General features: G+C 36.0%; 3 long non-coding RNA genes across 4 annotated transcripts; 2 read left to right on the top strand and 1 right to left on the bottom strand.

Annotated features, from left to right (window-relative positions):
* Positions 1 to 4,136: 4,136 nt before the first annotated feature.
* Positions 4,137 to 4,911, top strand: LOC122144900. The gene is made up of 3 exons (XR_006159915.1): positions 4,137 to 4,342; positions 4,460 to 4,760; positions 4,853 to 4,911. It is a non-coding gene; the product is annotated as an uncharacterized LOC122144900 (long non-coding RNA).
* Positions 4,912 to 5,010: 99 nt separating this feature from the next.
* LOC122144899 lies at positions 5,011 to 5,828 on the top strand. Its single transcript, XR_006159914.1, has 2 exons — positions 5,011 to 5,164; positions 5,313 to 5,828. It is a non-coding gene; the product is annotated as an uncharacterized LOC122144899 (long non-coding RNA).
* A 2,193-nt stretch (positions 5,829 to 8,021) lies between these two features.
* Positions 8,022 to 9,722, bottom strand: LOC122144897. Of its 2 annotated transcripts, XR_006159911.1 has the most exons (4): positions 9,536 to 9,711; positions 9,185 to 9,249; positions 8,237 to 8,378; positions 8,022 to 8,121 (listed from the first exon to the last, which is right to left on the bottom strand). It is a non-coding gene; the product is annotated as an uncharacterized LOC122144897 (long non-coding RNA). The 2 variants fall into 2 exon arrangements; XR_006159910.1 differs by having other exon boundaries at positions 8,022 to 8,378; positions 9,536 to 9,722.
* Between the last annotated feature and the right edge of the window lie 928 nt (positions 9,723 to 10,650).

The raw sequence follows: 10,650 nt of genomic DNA, 5'->3' as shown, positions 1-10,650 counted from the left end.
AACACTCAGAATATTACAGACTGTCAGCGCCCTCTATTGTTTACGAACAAAACCCACACACGCGGCACAAACAACTTACTCCAAAAACAAACACCCTTACAGCACGGGATAGGCAGCGGTCGGCCCCTGGAGTGCCGCTGTCCTGCAGAGTTAAGCTCTAAAACCCTAATCAAACTCACCTTAACAAGGTCCAATCAAGGTATTTAGGATCACTAAGGGTCTACAGACAAGTGAGATTTTTGTCTATGTTGGAGCTAAACTCTGCAGGACATCGGCACTCCAGGACCAACGTTGCCTACCCCTGCCTTACAGTGTTAAGAGTTCATATGGTCAAAAATAGTTGTCAACCAATTAAAAAAATAAAAAAAAAAAAAAACAAAAAAATAAAAAAAAAAATAAACAAACAAATAACAAAATAAAAAGTAGCTAGGATATATCTAAAAAAAAAAATTAAGAAGATAAAAGTCTGTTTCTGATTTATATTGAAAAACGAAAATGTTAAATTAACATCAAAAATAAAGTTGTTACTCACCGTTCACACAGTATTAAACCCAAAAAAGGAAGGTATTATTCATCATTCTGATGTCGCTTCTGATCGCGTGTGAACTAACAACAGCATTGATTCAGGTCCACTGATGATAGTGTCAAACCTCCCAAGTCACGTGGTTTCTCGAGAAAGCGGGTGTGTAGCGTCATTAAGTCTACTATTTTCGAAATGTTCCAAAGTGAATCTTGACTAGATCGAAATCAAATAAAATACTTGTTTATTCGAGGTGTGTGGATCTTCTGCATATTATTAGTCACTAGATGGTGGTAAATGTGTAAAGTTTTTTTCGAATAAAAATAAAATAAAAATAAAAAAAATAAGACAACAAATTGACATAAAAATAAAGATTTACATTCACATTTATTCACAAAAATGTTTTTTATTTCTACTATATTGGTTTAAAATAGAAAGTTCCATATAGATTCAATTACCCACCCATTCCCACAAAAGAGGAAGTAGTCTGTCACTGTCTGATTGTGTAAATAGAAAAAATAAAATAGATAAGCACAACAGTAAAATTTTTAAAATTAAACAACATTAATGGTCACTATGCATCAGGTAAGCGACGAAACTGTCCAACTCTCTGCAGGCAATGGCCGTGGATCTAAAACTGATCAAATCAAGTTCACGTCACAGAATAGTGTGTGTATGTAAAAGTAAAGAGAAGCTAGATGAAAAGAGAAGACAATCAAGAGAAAAAAAAGTGTGAACTATTTGTTTGAGGCTTGTATTGTGATATGAAGGCCTTCTTACATGAATCTCATCCCCTCAAAACAGCTTTACTTTGGTAATAAAAATAACTAATACAGTTTGCACTGAATGCTTTTGAGACTCTAGCAGCTCAGTTTCTGAGTCAAAGTGAAACCTGCTGTGGTTTAATTCACATCAGTTAAGTGGAAAACTGACTCAAATGAATGTGGCTTCTGTTGAGTGGACAAACGTCTCGCTCCTTTGCATGTGTGCGGTTGATTTTACGTGCAAAAACTAAGATATTATTTTTCCTTCAAGACAAAACTCCACCTCAAAACAGATAGGCTACATTATAAAACAATAGTGAATCCATAAACATCAGATTAGATATTCATCAACAAAATTTCATGTATTGGTATGCATATGGTGTTCTAAAAGGTTAAGGGTATAAAGCCAAAACTTCCACGTTCCGCCTGGAAACAAAGATACCGTGGCGCCAAACCCCCTCACTCGAAAGAAGTCATGTTTACAACTGTGACAAAGGAGGGCTTATCAGGATCAATTAATTCTGAATTTTCAAAAGTATGTGAAATATTTAATGTTCGCGGGCATAGAATCTTTTAAATATGTCGCCAAGAGTTTTACACACCGGTCTGTTTTTGTGGCGACATTTCCACGGACGCCTCGAAACGTGACGATGAACGAAACAAACTGTGATTTGTTGTTTGACATGCCGGTCAAAACACGCCCTCTCATGGGCGGGGCCTTGGCCCATTGAAAGCTGCCATAGATTCCAGACCTTCAGTCTGAAGACTACACTGCAGGTTATCCTAGGCCAAGTCACACACTATTTAAAGGGGGCATAACACACACGGTGTCACCCAAATCTCATGCTATTCTTTTGTACCTATATCCTTCATATCTCCAAAAGGTCTTTAGTTTTATCATAATTATAAAAGAATGACACAGTTTTAGGATTCTCTCTGGAGCCGAGCTCCTGGAAGCACGCCATGGGTGGAGCTAAAGAGCACAGAGCACCAAATGCCAACAAAACAGACATTTGCTGTGCTGTTTCACTTCACGTCTGCAGTTCTGAATCATGACGCGGGATCTTTAATAGCTGGGGCCACTCTGTCTTTCATTATCAAATGATGTGCAAATCCAGTGTGTCGAACTGGAACTTGTTTATAAAACATTCTTCAACAAAAAACACACTTGTGAAACTCTGTTTTCTGCCCCGGAAAAAAAAAACTGTATCCACAGTTTACATTACACTGGGTTTCATTAGGAAGCTGAAGAAAGTTATCTTTCTCCCCTTACAACCAAAAACCCACTTCTTTGGAGACATTTCCTCCCGAGCAAGTACAGTGCAGCACTGCCACCAGAGATGAAGCCGTTGATGGGCGCGATCTGCTCTTGCTTTGGTCAATGCGTGCACAGGAGCATTTTTTCCGGGAGAAATGCCCATATTAGGAGTTCCACCCCCGTCTACGTCATGAAGCGCCACGATCGAAAAATAATAAAAAAAAAAAAACTCTCAGAAACTTGTATGAACTGTCATGTTCAAATTGTTTTTGAACCTTTGTCCATGCTTAACATGAGAATCCAACTCTTTTAACAGTGTAAATAACTCCGAATGCATGAAACAGCATTGTACACCACCCCCCCCCCTCCAAGATAATGAAACAATTGTTAAACATGCCATTCTGTCTTCATAAAATCTACATCAGTTCTTTTTCCAGAACTCATCACTAAACGATCTCAAACAGTTGAAGAAAATGATTCATGCGTTTGTTTTGTTCTGTTTATGTTTTTTTTTCCTCTGATTGGTGAGTAATAAATAGGCTATGCATGGCCTTTAGCCAAAATGGTTTAAATAATTAAATTACCTAAATATTTAGGTTTACATTTACATGTACATATAATTCTGAACTCCAGACTCTGAGACAAAAAAAAAAAAAAAAAAAATATATATATATATATATATATATACATATATATATTGCCATTTAGCTTTGCAGGGTTATTCTTTCACTCTCCGTACTGGTCTCACTGAAATACAGAGCAATACGATTCGAGTGGCGGCGGTGCTTTAGATCGAGCAGAAACTCGTATAATCAATATAGAGGTGGGAGACATTTCTAAAGACAATATCATGATATTCAGAGACAGACTGCTGATAAAAACACAGACTGGAGATTTCACTATCACAAAACATCACTAATGAACACACTGGAGTTTCTGAACTAAATAGCCCATCGATCTTGGACAAAAACAAAATTCATAGCACAGTTTTATGGTGAGTAGCCTATTACACATGTAAATAGCACTTTTATACCTATACTGTCACTTAATCTTAGATTGATAATTTTATTTTATTTATTTTTTTTTTACCCTCTCCAGCTCCTGTGCCTGTTCCTGTCATCATCACAGATACTCTCCTCAGTGTTCATCATCATCATCATCATCATCATCATCATCAGGGTTCAAAAGTGTGCTGATGGATGGGTAATGGACAAAGAAATAGTTTTCCTTTAAGACAGAGCTCCACTGTACACACAATAGATAGCCTACATTGAAACAAAGTAGTGAATGCATAAACAGTCATGCGCGATTTTAAACAAACTAAATGCGCTTAGTTTTGTCCATTAAGATACTTAGCGTACTGCTAGCTGTGTGTAAGGGATCTATAGCCTACTCTTTAAAATCGCTATTAAATATTACCTTGGAAACAAAGCTTGTTTCTGTGGAAGCAATATAAACACGCTAACTATTTTATGGAGGCTAGCGATATAAAACAAGATGCGAAACTGAACCGCAACCCCAGTTGTTGCTCACGTGGTCATGCCTAATCACGCGCACTTTAGTTTTTTTTTTCTCTGATCGCTCTCTCTCCTTCTCTCTTTCTCTCTCCTTGCCTCACCGCGAGTTATCTACACACGGTAGGCTATTTAAGATCATGAAACAACGCAATTCTGTCGTGTTTCTGGCGGTGTTTTTTTTTTTTCTTACATTAAAGGATCAGCCACTGAACAGATCTCCAACGCCTCAAGAAAATGATTCACGAGCATGTTTTGTTCTGTTTGTATCTTCTACCTCTGATTGGTGTGTAATAAATGTATTTATGAACTTAGTTTACAGATGAGCTAATTTTTTTATATATATAAAACTTTTAAATGTTTAAGTCAGGGAGATTCATTTACATTTAATTTTGATCTCTAGGCGCTGAGACAGATGAGATCGTGTCAGCGATGCAGGGAGATTCTTTCACTCTCCGAACTGGTTTTACTGAAAGACAGGACGATCTTGAGTGGAGGTTTGGATCGAGCAGAACTTTGTTTATCAAAATAAAGTCAGGAAACATCATTACAATCGGTGACACGATATTCAGAGACAGACTGCTGCTCGACAGTCAGACTGGAGATCTCACCATCACAAACATCACTAATGAACACACTGGAGTTTATGAACTAAGTGACGATGTTGTAAATAATGTCTTAAAATTCAATTGTCACTGTTTATGGTGAGTGTTATAGATGTAAACAGTATTTAATTTTATATTGACTACTGTCAGTTGTGCTTATTCTTGGGTTTATTTATTTATTTACTCTCCAGCTCCTGTGCCTGTTCCTGTCATCACCAGATACTCTCCTCAGTGTTCATCATCATCATCATCATCATCATCATCATCAGGGTTTAAAAGTGTGCTGCTGTGTTCAGTGGTGAATGTGAGTGCTGTGACTCTCTCCTGGTACAAAGGAAACAGTTTATTGTCCAGCATCAGTGTGTCGGATCTCAGCATCAGTCTCTCTCTTCCTCTGGAGGTGGAATATCAGGATATAAACAGCTACAGCTGTGTAGTGAACAATCCTGTCAGCAACCAGACCACACATCTGGATATCGATCAACTCTGTCAGACATGTTCAGGTAGGACAGTGATAATATCATTGAAACTTTCTTCACAGTGTATCACTTATTAACACCTTAAAACAGTAAGAGGAGACATGTCAAAAGTCTATCTGAAAGAGATTAATGCAGTTTTTAAGGAAGCAGGCTATCTATTTTTTTTCTACAGACTGTGACTACTACTGGAATCAAACGACTGAAGCTGTGATCCGATTGGTCGTCTCTGCTGTGGTGGGCGCGGCTGCTGTTGCTGCTGTTGTTGTACTATTTTATGACATCAGATCCAGAAGAGCTGGACTGGAGAGGAAAAAATGTGTTTACCAAACAGTAATGTACCTAGTATTATTAAACAAGAATAAACAGTCTTTTTATTTCTGTCACTTTCATTTGTTCAAAACATTATATCTTTTATTAGTCTATTCCATCGATCTCCAGTCTAGTATAGAAAATGAAATCTCGATCTTAACCAACTGCTGTTGTCAGTTTGATGAATTTTTTATTATTATTATTTTTTTTTTTAATAAACATTGAAGTGTTTACCTTTCCTTTTCATTACAAATAGCTAATTACAAAAACGTTTAAGTGTTAAATGTTTGAAAATAAAATATTTTTTTTCTATCCTGTAATTTTTTTAAGCTTGTATGGTCAAGAAAACTAGCAATAAAATGTTTTATTTGGAAGATGATTTTTTGTACATTTTGTATTTTGCTGTTTTGTTTTTAACTTTTTTTAAACAATTTGATATGGTTGTAATGAAAAAAAAAAAAATTGGACTAAGAAAAATGAGCCACATTAGGTTACATGGATATGAAAAAACTATATGATCACAAAAAAAAAAGAAAAAAAAAAAGATTCTCCAAAATATTCAATATTTAGAACTGTGAATTAAAGGATAAAGTGCCCTAAATTATTTATTTATTTTTGTTGACAGAACAATAAACTCATGCATTTGGCAGTTCTTTTAAAATTACTTTAGTCCAAACAAGAATTATGGATCAAGCCAGAGCAGAAGATCCTTCATTAAAGCATATGTGAAAATAACCAAGACTGATTAAAGGGGTCATATGATGCGATTTCAATTGTTCCTTTCTCTTTGGAGTGTTACAAGCTCTTGGTGCATGAAGAAGATCTGTAAATTTGCAAAGACTAAAGTCTCAAATCCAAAGAGATATTCTTTATCAAAGCTAAGAGTCAACCACGCCCCCAGAAACGGCTCATTCAAAACACGCCCCAACATGTCTACGTCAGGATGTGGAAATATTTGCGTAATGCCGCCCAAATGTTCATGTGAAGAAAGAAGGACCGCAGTTAGTGTTGAAGCAGCCATGTCAGGGAGATGCTGTGTGTTTTTCTATGCAAAAGCAAAAGCACTTTATTTGGGCCTTCTGAAAGTAGATGCATTTAGGAAGCTTCAAGATTACTTACAACAGAACAGCAATGCATTTTATGGACGACCGTTTTTGTGAACCTTGGAGAGGCAAGTAGCCCAGAGTGCAGTCTGGACGATGGGGCGGGGGCGACACGTTAGGGCGGAAAAAAAAAAAAATCGCGCCCCGCCCACCTCAGCGGTTATTGGTTTATGATTAAGATGAGCTTATTGGTGTACTGATGAGTGACGATTTTACAGCTTATTGGTGTAGAGAATTATGACGATATGGGCAGGATTGGAATGCGGAAGTAGACATTCAGAAGAATAAACTTTTAATATAAATTAAAAAGCGAATATAAATGTTGTGTTTTTGCGTTTATTGTTGCGTTTCCACAACATCCCATATAAATACAAAGAGTTTTGGATTACGACGAACAGAATATAAATAAATGGTTTAATTTACAATTACTCCCTCAACGGCTGTATTAGACACTACCTCAGCATTACTCGCTGGTTTTTGAAAGTGACACGGCAATATAATGCGACGTATGGTTATGGAGATAGTTATGTAGTACCTTGATTTATATATATTTACATTATATATATATGTATGTGTGTGTGTGTGTGTGTGTGTATGTAACACATATGTATATGTGTAAGTCGCTTTGGATAAAAGCGTCTGCCAAATGCATAAATGTAAATGTAACAAATTGTCACCAGTCTCTGAACGCCACCAATAATATACTGAACATTCCCTTAGCCCCTACGAAAATTTACCATCGTTTTTGCTAGAAAAACTATAATTATCTTTGGTGTTTTTATGGTTACAACACATGGTAATTAATATGCCAACAAATATTTTTACTACAATAAATCCATGGTTACTTTTTGCAAGGAAGGAACTATACAGGTTCTAAAGAACTTGAACCCAAAAAACACGTCACTTTTTCTGTAATTTGTTATCGGAACTGCATTACTGAAAACCTCATTAATCCTGCATTTATGTAGTTACCCGCTTCTATATAAAAGCATAATACATTTAATCACCCCTTTAAACACTTTCTAAAATCATTGGTAATTGAAATATTACACAGAATTGCCACAACTAAATTAAGAATTCATTATTTAGATGGACTTCAGGCCTGCTTTAAGCAATACATAGCAAATGATGTTACCATAAAATGAGAAACCTTAAAGAATGATAGACTGATGTAAATGACTGAAACCTGTTGTCATGCACGTGTTTGCCATAGCTTTTCTATTAAAACACTATACACTGCAAAGTTTAACTTTAAATTACATCAATTAATACATCAAAACCAGCTGATCTCAGTTCATTCTCTCTTTCCCTTCTATGAACTTAACACAATAAGGTGTTTCATGCCGCAAAAAAAAAAAAAAAAAAAACAGTCCTTGGAACAAAATCCCTGTGCAAACATCGGAGGAAAAGCCCAGAAGTTCACACCCGGCCTCACGGCCGGCCTCTTCCCCTGTACCCTGGTGGGGTTTGACTTGAAAAGGGCTCTGAACTGCAAGCATTCCCTGATGCTGTTCATCCGTCTGAACTCGATCCGGTAGACAGGAGTAAAATTATTTGAGTTGGCCACAACTTAAAGTGTAAAGACAAAATACAGGAAAGATAATAATAATAAAAAAAAGTTTAACAGCCTTGTACTACAAAATTCAATTGGAGAATGTGCATTAAACGGGAAAAAAAATCTTACTGTCTAGCCAGGCAAAGTGTGCCGCTTTCCGAAAAACTTCTTGAGTGACCACATCTCTAAACCATCTGCATACCAGAGAAAGTGTCATATATGTAGAGTCAACTGTTGACAAAATAACTTCACTGAGGATTTCCAGGAGAAGCTGTTGAAACAAAAACATACATAGGTTTATTTATACATGTATATATAAAAGATATTAAACATTATATAAACACAGACTACAGACAACCTTGCTTTAGACAAACTTTATAGATTGTTGTCACAACTGCATACTCATTCTTTTATAATACTACTAATAAAATATTAATATATATCTTACTGTGCAGAAGTGTTAGGCATGTTAGTATTTTCACATTGAAAAAAAATTGTTTTAAGCCAATTAATTATATCTTTTGATGTAGTGTGTGTCAGTATGATATATTAGTTTACATTTCTACACATTAATTTTGCCATGATACATGATCCACATGGAGATCTTTTACATTGAATATAATATACATGATCCACATGGAGATCTTTTACATTGAATATAAATATTTCTGTCTTATATGGTGAACAAAATCCACATTAGATTGCAAACAGAAGTTATTTCAAACACTTGCTGCTGTCTGAAAGTGAGTTAAGCTGAAATGTTTTTAAATGTCTTTGATGCTGATGTTAACTGATAGCTATATATGAAATGATCCGCTGTGTTGACCAATATAGTACTTGTACATAATCCCTTCAATTTCATATCTGAACAACTATGTAGCTGTAACAACTAGAAAAAAATACCTCTGCATGTACACACATATGTAATTATTAGTTCTTCTTAATGAATGTATGTGCACAAATAACCTGCTACTCTCCCTGAAGGCATTGCCTTTTGAATGGTGGAGCAAGAGGTAGGTATATTGGTAGATATAGTACAGAGTAATGTTTCATAGGGACATTCAAACAGCTACATACATTTGCAGAGTGAAGCTGTCCAAGAGAACAGCACACCACCACCTCCTGATCCTCTGCATGTCATCCTGAAAAAAATAAAATAAATAAATAATAATAATATACACACAATAATCATGCATGTCTGTTCAAATAACTTGAAACATGTAATGGCATACCTCTGTAAAATCAAATCTAAGAACCAAAGCCATGTACAGAGTGTACTGTTACAATCCACAAAGAACAATACAATGATCAAGTTATAACAATTATTAACAATAATTATTCAAATTTAACATACCATGGATAAATAAATGATCGAACATCGCATTGAATGTCAACAACATAGACTGTAAAAAACCCACTTTTACTCACCTCATGCAATCAGCGTGGTATCGTTATTACTCTGCTGCTGCAGTTGCCACCGTTCTGTTTGTTTCAACGCAAACTGCCCCCTGCTGGGTCGGAGCAAAATTTCAAAGGCGGGGAAAAACAATTATGGGCGGGGCGACATGTGTCTCGCTCCGCCTCGAAAGTGTCGCCCCGCCCCCATCGTCCAGACTGCACTCTCGGGTTACTCAGGAGAGGAGGTCATTCTGACTTTGGCTACGACAATCTGGTGGTGCTTTCTGAATCAGCTACTCTAAAGTATGTTTTTGTTTTAATAGTTTAAGTTTTTACTATTGATTGTTCAAATGTGGATTTTTTGGCAGAAGCACCCGGGCTGCATTTGGGGCGGAGCTGCACCTGTCGCCCTGCCCCATACCTACTCTGATTGGTTCGATCGTCTTTCATAGACATACATGATAGGAAATTTGTTCGTAATTAGTGTAGGACGGAGTATGTTGTTTAAAAAGCTAAAAACGCTGTTCACTTTTACAAAGCCTTCATTAAAATGCACAGAAGGGAAAAAAAAAAAACATTAGCCTGTAACTCGCCATGTCCCTGAAATGATTGTTTTGCTAAATTAGGCTGAGCTTTAGGCTAACAGACGAACAACCACCTAAATTTAATAATGAACTGGGTTGATTATCCACAGTGGGAGGATCAGGTCTTCAGATAGAAGAATGAATTATGAATTAAATAATTTTTGAAAATTAGATTATTTCATATCATCAGAGTAAAAGGAAAAGGATTTATCAGTATTGTTTTAATTTCTATAGCATAAGACAATTATTGGTACATATAATTATCTGTCATGCAGTTGATAAATGACAACGCAGTAGGCTAATGTGTCTGCTGTGTGCCATTGAAATTTTTATGAAACTTTAAATTTTTTTATTACAATGCAAAGCATAGACTTTTTCCTCCCCTTTATTTCAGGAAAATATGCTGCTCTTTCATTATTTTAAAAGTGAAGAAATCGAGAAACTTTTATTTCTTCCGGCCAGTGATGATTCTGAAAGAACATATCTGTAATCTGTGTGCTATAGTAACGAACGCAAATTTCATGTGCATTGGGTTTTTTTATTAGTGCAGTTGTCTCACAG

The sequence above is a fragment of the Cyprinus carpio genome, unplaced genomic scaffold, assembly GCF_018340385.1.
Source record: "Cyprinus carpio isolate SPL01 unplaced genomic scaffold, ASM1834038v1 S000006795, whole genome shotgun sequence".
Lineage (NCBI taxonomy): Eukaryota > Metazoa > Chordata > Actinopteri > Cypriniformes > Cyprinidae > Cyprinus > Cyprinus carpio.
Note: the sequence above shows the minus strand (reverse complement) of the source record. Positions and strands in the feature narration are given on the sequence as shown.